This window comes from Octopus bimaculoides, chromosome 3 (assembly GCF_046866305.1).
Source record: "Octopus bimaculoides isolate indiv1 chromosome 3, ASM4686630v1, whole genome shotgun sequence".
Taxonomy (NCBI): domain Eukaryota; kingdom Metazoa; phylum Mollusca; class Cephalopoda; order Octopoda; family Octopodidae; genus Octopus; species Octopus bimaculoides.
Window position 1 is genome coordinate 17,820,042 of NC_142930.1, and position 9,660 is coordinate 17,829,701.

The following is a 9,660-nucleotide window of genomic DNA, read 5'->3' on the forward strand; positions in this document are numbered from 1 at the left end:
ATGTAGTCGACATACCCGCTTCCCTCAAAATTTCAGGCCTTGTGACTATAGTAGAAAGGATTATCATTATTATTATTGCTAAGGCAGCGAGCTGGCAGAATCGTCAACACATTGCGCAAACTGCTTAGCGGCATTTCGTCTGTCCTTACGTTTTGAGTTCAAATTCCGCCGTGATTGATTTTGCCTTTCATGCTTTTGAGATCGATAAAATAAGTACCAGTTGTGAACTGGAGTCGATGTAACCCCTTCCCCAAAATTGCTGCTTATGGGGCAAAATTTGAAATTATTATTATTATTATTATTATTATTATTATTATTATTATTATTATTATTATTATTATTCCTTCGTAACATAGTGAAGGTAAAAACGCACCGTCATCTGTCAAGTCGCAACAAGGACCTCAGACAGATAATACTTTCCTTAAGATGTGCGCTGTGCCCAATAAGGCTGCTTTTCGCATGGGATTTCCAGTTGCTTTAAGAAGACTTGAAGTTTCAATGGGATTGAGCCCAACGCTCCGCTCACCACTGGTATCACTTTTTCATTACCCTCTCGCATTCCATACAGTCTTGCCATTTCCACTTTCAAGTGAGGAAGCATTACTATCAATATTATTGTTATTATTATTATTATTATTATTATTATTATTACTGTTGTTGTTGTTGTTGTTGTTGTTGTTGTTGTTGTTGTTGTTGTTGTTGTTGTTGTTGTTGTTGTTAAGGCGACGAGTTGACAGGATTGTTAGCACGCTGGGCAAAATGAACAACTACATTTACAACAAAAAAGACAAATCAAAGCCCACTCTCGACAGAGGAGCGTAACATCTTAAAATGACGGAAATAATCATCAACAGAGCTTCCTTTGAAACTCTACCAGTTATTTCCCTAGACTCACTTTGAGTCAAATCTATGTACGTATATGTATGTACGTATGACTTGATGTACATACGTATGTATGTAGGTATGTGCATATGCATGTACGTACGAATGTATGCATGCATATACGTATGTATTTATGTATGTATTATGTATGTACGTATGTTTGTAAGTATGTATGTATGTATGCATGCATGCATGCATGCGTGTATGTCGGTATGTTATTATTCAGTTTTGGTTCCAGGTTTCTTGCCAATAGAAAAAGGGCTGGTTTCTAGCAAGATCCATGGCTCCTTCACTGCAATTTCAACATCAACAGCAGGGTATTTGTGCATGTTTATGTCTATGTGCACAGTATTTGGAGTCAGTCCATGAGAAGATTTGTAGATTTGTATGTTTTGTTTTCTATATGTATTCTCATGCATATTGTTGCATTCTAGACATGCGCATATATACTTAAATAACAAACTTCTGGCGAGTTTTACAAATTTTTATAGTTTCATTGATGTCTTGAATCTGTAATCTAATTAGCTTTCTCCTTTCTGACTTTGAAAAGCTTATTTTCTCAAGATTAGTGCTTGGGCAGTTTGTTACATATCCCAGTGCCCCAATAATTACAGGTGTAAACCTGAACTTGTAATCTTGATAGAGTAACTGTAAATTTTTCAACAGTTCATGGTAAGTATGTTCTTTTTCGCTGATCTTTCACTTTGTACTGACACCTGCTGTACATAATTTCTCTTCTCTGTCCCAAATCACTATGTCAGGTCTATTATGTTTACATTTTATTGAGGTTTTCACTGGAATATTCCACCAGTACTCTTTTATATTATGAGTAGCTATGGTCTCTACTATACTGTGACTTCTAGAGTCTTCGACCTCTGGTTTATCATTATACAGTATCTTGGCTACATCATGTCTCATTGGTAGATAATAACGCGCTGACATTTTTGGACAACTGCTTATCACCATCGCCTCAAAAATGGTGCTGAACCTGTTAAATATATAACAGTTCTCCATTATTCGCAGGTATAAACTCATTTCTGCATTTAACGAAATTCTTTTATCCTGAAATAATTACACTTTACGTGAAGTTCATCCCAGTATAGTTTTCTTATATTCATATAGCCATCAAGAGAATCCTAGATAAGTCACTACTGAGTTGAGATCATGCGGAAAACAAAATATACTTTAGTTTCGGTTTTTTCTGTAGCCACAACTAGAAAGATTCTGTTTACCATTCTCGATGATGCGGTTTTCCTTCGGCTGTTTGCCAGTGTTGCTTGTGCTGTGCTTAACTACACCTTTTTTTTTTCTCCGTATAATGAAGTTTCAGCGGATAATTGCTACAATATTGAATAAAATATGTTCTTCAATAAGCGTAATCAGAAGACTCAAGTTATTTAACGGAGCTGATAGTTGCGACTGAATTATTTGAAGATAATAAATTCAATGTATTATTGTTTACCATATCAAATATGATACTTTCACCCCGAGTGCATTATGTATGTACATTCCATGTTGTAGACCCAGTTTGTTGCCTAGGACGCTAAAGTTTTGCTGAGGGGCACTATAGGGGCACTACTTTTCATGGAAACGGACAAAGGTTAAGGGATTTTTAGATTCTGCATTTGTTTTCTATTATCGTGATACTCAACTCGAAACGTTTTCTGAAATACTTGAATGCAGCAATTCTGAGAGAAAATTATTTCCCAAGTATTTTCCCATATGCGTAGGCGTGGCTATATGGTAAGAAGGTTGCTTCCCAACCAAATGTTTCTGGGCTCAGTCCCAATGTGTGGCACCTTGGGCAAGTGTCTTCTACTATAGCTTCGGGCCGACTAAAGCCTTGTGAATGGATTTGGTAAACGGAAATTGAAAGAAGCCCGTCGTATATATGTGTGAGCGTTTGTATGTGTATGTGTGTGAGCACGTGTGTCTGTTTGTCTGTCTGTCGTTATGTCTGTTTGTTCTCCACCACTACTTGGGAACTGGTGTTGGTGTGCTGACGGCACCTTAACCTAGCGGTCCGGTAAAAGATACCGACGGAATAAGTAGTACGCTGAAAGAAAAAATGACAAGTACTGGGCTCGATTCATTTGACTATAAATTCATCAAGGCGGTGCTCTAGCATGGCCGCAGTCTAATGACTGAAACAAATAAAAGAAGAAGAAATCTGTCAGCATTTTTTTTAAAGTAATTTATCGAAAATATGGTAAATTCTTTGTGATTATTTTAGATATTAAAGACACGGGTGCAAGGCCGAGTACTTCTGTTAGTTCATTTATATTGATGCTAAATGTACAAATCCTGTTCTGTACAAAAGACTGGGAAAATCCAGTCATGAGTATTTTCGCGTAACTAACAGACCAAATTCTTGTGTCCTATTTACACTTGGTCTTCAAATCAAACAGTCTACCCAAGAGGTCTCTCTTGCACTAGAGATGTATTAAACAATCATAGGACATTCATCAGAGCATGCAACAAGAAAAAATTAGTTGTATGAAAGAATCTATTAGAAGACACAGCAAGAGGTGTTTACAGCATGATAAGATGTTCTGAACAAAATGCTCTTCCACACTCTGCCAAACCTATTACATTTTTGTTCCCCAGAAGGTAGCTGGAAATATTGCTGTGACTAATGTATGAACATTTGCGTACATACATAAGTATACATATATATGGAGATGTAAGTGTGTGTGTATATGTGTGTGATAGATCAAGTGTGTGTATGTATACGTGCGTTTATGTAGGTATATGCGTGCATATGTGTATATGTATGTAAAACGAATTATGTATACACATGCAAGCATGCAGTCAGTATATATATAATGATGCAAACACACGGTTAGATCGACATTAACACGGTGAAAATATAATCCCATCCCTAAAAATATATGCGTGTGTGTGTGTGTATGCGTGTATATATATATATATATTTAAATACACATATAACTACATATACATATGCATATATATACACACATATATATATATATATATATATATATATATATATATATATATACACATATATATATTTGTACACACACACACATGTGTGTGCGTGTCTCTGTGTGTGTGTGTGTGTGTGGGTGTGTGTGTGTGTGTGTGTGTGTGTATTAACGAACGTATGTACATGCATACATATCCCCGAAAGTCTTGAAACGCAATTTTTTTTAATGTATGTGTGTCTGTATATATTGTACGTGTGTGCTAGTATACATGTATATATATAGATATATATATATATATATATATATATATATATACATATATATATATATATATATATACATATCAGATAATTATACGCAAGCAACATATTCACATTGCCAATACAAATATAAAGATACAAAAAATATTATAAATGTAAAAGATCTAAACAAAGGCACATATATATATCTATATCCAGTACACAAACAGTACAAAAAATATAATCATACATATACCTATATATATATATATATATATATATATATATATATATATATATATATATATATATATATATATATATATATATATATATAAATATATATATATATTTATATATATAAATGTACGAATATTTTAGATACACAGATTCATACATCTGGAAGTTAGATTACCCCTCCGCATCCATTTATTTATTCTCTTGTGTTCAGTCAACACAGAAGAATTACAATAATACGCGATTTCATTGCGAATCACATGAGAAACTGTAGCGTGCGCCATCATTTACATTAGACTAACACATAATATAACTTTAGACATACCACATGCATGGACACGAAGATGTGTCTATAAGTGTATATAAACTCTTATATACCATTATATAGCTTTATATACATGATATGCGCATAGCATGTGTCTACATATGTGTATTATGTATGTGTGTGTGTGTGTGTGAACATACGTATGTATGAATGTATGTATACACATATATACTTATATATACGATTGTATGTACGTATATGTATGCGTGCATACGTGTACATATATATATATATATATATATATATATATATGATTGTATGTATGTATATGTATGCGTGCATACGTGTACATATATATATATATATATATATATATATATATATATATATATATATATATATATACACGTATGCACGCATAAATATACATACATACAATCATATATATATATATATATATATATATATATATATGCATATATGTATATATACATATATGCTTATAAATATGTATATATATGTATGTGTGTGTCTGCGTATATATATATATGCACATATACACACACATACGTATATCTATATATGTGTGTGCGAATTTGTATGTGTGTATTTGTATGTATGTATTTGTATGTGTTTGTGTATTTATGTGTTTATGCGTGTGGTGTGTGTGTGTGTGTGTGTGTGTGTGTGTGTGTGCGTGCGTGTGTGTGTGTGTGTATTTGTGTGTTTAACAAAATAACTAAGCGAATAAATATAATGTTTGTGTATTGGTAGAAAAATATAAAAAAGGAATAATAAAATCTCGTCAACATTCACCCCAACACCAAAAAACAACAAATTAAAAAACAATAACAAAATAGATCAGAAAAGAAGAACTAAAAAACAACAAAAACTCCGAAAATAAACAAACGAGACAATTATTCTTCCATATGAAGCCATTTGAAGATGGTTTTACCCATTTCGTTCTCAAGCATGGCCTAAATGGTAAGCGATTCTTTGTAATTCCATTTAATTTCTGTTATATTCTTGGATAGGTCAGTCGACCGTAACAGAGGCGAATTTTTTTGCCGTCTCCCCTGCTATAAAGCCCATCCGCAAAATAAACAATCTTAGATGCGTGTATACATGTACAAGAATACATACTGTGTGTGTGTGTGTGTGTGTGTGTGTGTGTGTGTGTGTGTGTGTGTGTGTGTGTGTGTGTGTGTGCGTGCGTGCGTGTATGTATTCACACGCACACACATACACATACACACACACATATATGTACATATATACAGTTTTATGTATAGAAACGATAGAAAAGAACACTCAATACGTGATGTAGAGTTTATATGTATAAGCTTACAGTTGTGGTTCATTCTATTGTTACTCGGGGTTTCACACATGCAAAAAAAATCATGGATGATGTCACCATAAATCACTATTTTTGCCATTAGATTAGATTCTAAGTCTAGTCAAGTCATTGCTGGTCAAAAATGAATTGACTATTTTGATGCATGGAAGGCTACTGAGTCTAATCTATGGCCGCTAGGGGTACACTCAGTAAAGCTTGTCTGAGCCGATGTCTATGAATGTTTATCGTTTGTACTAAGGTAATCAGGCATCTGGAAATTGTTCAGGAGCAACATCTTCCGATATGTTAGATATTTCGAACCTCCGATTGAGAGATAACGGTAGCTACTTCATATCTGGAGTTTGTCACTTAGACAATGCCTACAGGTTTGTAAGCTGCTAAAATTGGGAACAGCATTATCGACAATACTCTATGTTATTGGAGAGCGTTTAGATCTTTGATATCTGATTTTCAGATAAATTAGAACAAGGAATTAGAATTTTCTATGTGCTTTGAAGTAAATGGGTATAGATACTGACGATAACGAGCCTTGAAAATGCTCTTAGTGAGTTCAAACCCTGCAGGGGTGTTGCGAATACTCGATATACAACCCTTTTGAAATGACAGATTTTCCCAAGTGAACAGGTAATTGGATTTCGACAGTTGAAGTTGCTTGTTGGTTGATGTCTGTATCAGTGGGAAGCTTTGTTTTATAGCAGCTAGACAATCACTGGGTATGTTCGTGGCAACGTTCACCTAAGATTAATTAAGCCGGATGATATTCCTTGTCTTGGTTCTCTTCTGTCAAGGTTTGATGGGCTGCTCTTCATAAAAACCCATTTCTAACTGAATATACTACGTTGATAAAATAGAGGTGTCGAATGTATATTTGTCCCAAGATAGATTGAAACCTTTTCTACCCTATAAAGTACAACGTCCCTAAATTACTGAGGAGTGATTTCAAAATTTGGGGATGTTTATAAAGTGTGTGTAGGATGTGTATGTGGCTTTATGTAAGAGTAATGTTTGCCTGTTTTAAAATTAAAACTGTTTTAGAATGAAGCGGTATTGTATTGAATCTTTTTTTCATCAGGATGATGAAGAAAGTTGGTTTCAAAATGTTCAAAGTAGGTAATATTTTAGTAGAAAAGGGGCAATTAAGCCCTTTAATCCCTTAATTGTCCTCAGATATCACGATAATTACTTTTTCTTGCACGAAAGCTTTCCAACACGTATACTTAATTACATTTCTAGTCATTTTTCGATAAGATGTATGATAAATATCTGACTGGGTGTATATGTATATTCTTCAATGATTAAATGATGAATAATTCTTCATCTTCAATAACTTGTTTTTTGGTTTTTTTAGATAGGGCTCAACAAGATTGGAACGTGTATGTCTAAGTGCATAAACGAAAGAAAAGGGCAATCGATACACGGTTTTGACTTTATGTTTGGAAGTTAGCAGTTGGTAAGCTTCTCTATTATGACTGGGTTAGTGACTTCCTCTCTTCTCTTATCATTAACGATGTATTTGAAAATGGTCTTGCATGTCTTCTTCCTTCTCTGACTAAGCCATTAAAAAAAAATAAAACCACAAAACTCGGGTGAGTGACAATTGATTTTATCGAAGCCGGTATTATTTGACTGGAACATATTTCATGCTACAGTTAAAATGAAATATACTGTCAACCGCGACAAAATTTCAACTCAAAACGTAAAGGGAGGTAACACATATGCTCGGCACACCGCCAAGAAAGAACGGTTGATAGAAATTGTGTTTACAAGGCGGCGAGCTGGAAGAAACGTTAGTACGCCGGGCGAAATGCTTAGCGGTATTTCGTCTGCCGTTACGTTCTGAGTTCAAAATCCGCCTAGGTCGACTTTGCCTTTTATCCTTTCGGGGGTCGATAAATTAAGTACCAGTTTCGCACTGGGGTTGATGTAATCGACTTAACCCCTTTGTCTGTCCTTATTTGTCCCCTCTATGTTTAGCCCCTTGTGGGCAATAAAGAAATAAGAAATAGTGTTTAGAATGAGGAAAAGTGATGAAAGGCAGGATTGTTTTTATTTTTTGTAGCTTTTTTTTCATTAAATTGAGATGACGTTGCATTAAATGTTTACTTATTACCAGTGTATCAATACAGCGAGGATTATAGATATAAAATAAAATGAATTGGTTAATACTTATATGTATTTAGTCTCGCTGTGAAATTAGACCCAATGGGGACCGTTTCGCTTACATGCAATGGGAGTCGAAGCTAAAAATTTCATTCTTACTTAATTCATCAGGTATTATATTGGTACTCGTTGTCTTTGTTCAGCCGCCAACCTTACGCCATCATTTAAACTATTATTTAAATGATGCATCTAAGAACATACTTCTGTATATTCTAATAAGTAGCCTTCGTTACGTGTGCTCGTCATCCTACAAAAGAGACGTAAATAGGTTCTTGTGACTTGTTAAATAACATTGAAAACGATCGGTTCAAACGGTTCAATCGGCCATTATCAGGCATAGATTCTCATAAAACTTGCTTGGATTCACTGCATGCATACAGGCGTATATACATATGATATGTGTGTATGCCTCTGTGTGCGTATGAGTGTGCTTTGTGTGAGCGCCCGTGTGTGTGCGTGTGAGCGTGTACTATTACTTACTAAATAAAAATATTACTAACTATATCAAAAATCTTTTTAGAAAGCAGATTAACATGGATCTGATGGGAGGAAACTTTTACGTAAACACTTTCACTATCTTCAGTTTTTCGAACACACCAGGTCTACGTTAATCTGTTTTTTTTTTAAGATTTATATATATATCTATACTATATATAAAACAGAGATGTGTGTGTAATCGCTTTCCACGTGAAATCGACTTCACCAAATGCTTCCATACTTGTGATGCATGAATAATTTGACATCGGATAAATCTTAAGCTCTTCATTTGATTTTTTTAATTAAAAATAAATAATATTGCTTTATATTTAGGATTCACTTCTTTAAAAAGGTTCCTCAATGTCAACTTCCGGTATTGACGTAACAACGGCAAAAAGCTTCACTCTCTATTTTGTGTGTGAATGTGTGTGAGAGTGTGTATGAGAGAGAGAGAGTAAATACTACATACACACCGCTCTCTCACTCTGTCTCACACACATACACACGCACACACACACCCCTTGACTCACTCACACTCTGTCTCTTACAAACACACACATACATAAATGTATGCAAACATATTTACAAAGACACACGTGTGTATGCGCGCGCGTGCGTGTTTATAAGAGACAGAGTGTGAGTGAGTCAAGGGCTGCGTTGTCATATGCATACATCCAAAGATGTATGTATATTTATGCATGTACGTATACATGACAACAAACTTCTCTCTCTCACTCACACTCTGTCTCTTACAAACACACACATACATAAATGTATACAAACATATTTACAAAGACACACGTGTGTATGCGCGCGTGCGTGCGTGGGGGTTCCACAATCGCCATTTATTTCATTTACTCTTGTGAGGATATTCACGTAAATCATTTTTTTCATTTAATCCCCATTTCAATTTTCGTAAAAGTTTCCAAGTACCAATGAGGCTTTTTGGCACATCTTCAATTTTCCCCATTCATGAGAGGCGCCCAGCCATCATTCATCTGAGAGTCCATCCACAGAATGTCCTCAAATTTCTATACAGCATATTTTGCCTTTTATTCTTCAAGTATATAAGCAACAATTTCATTCCCGAGT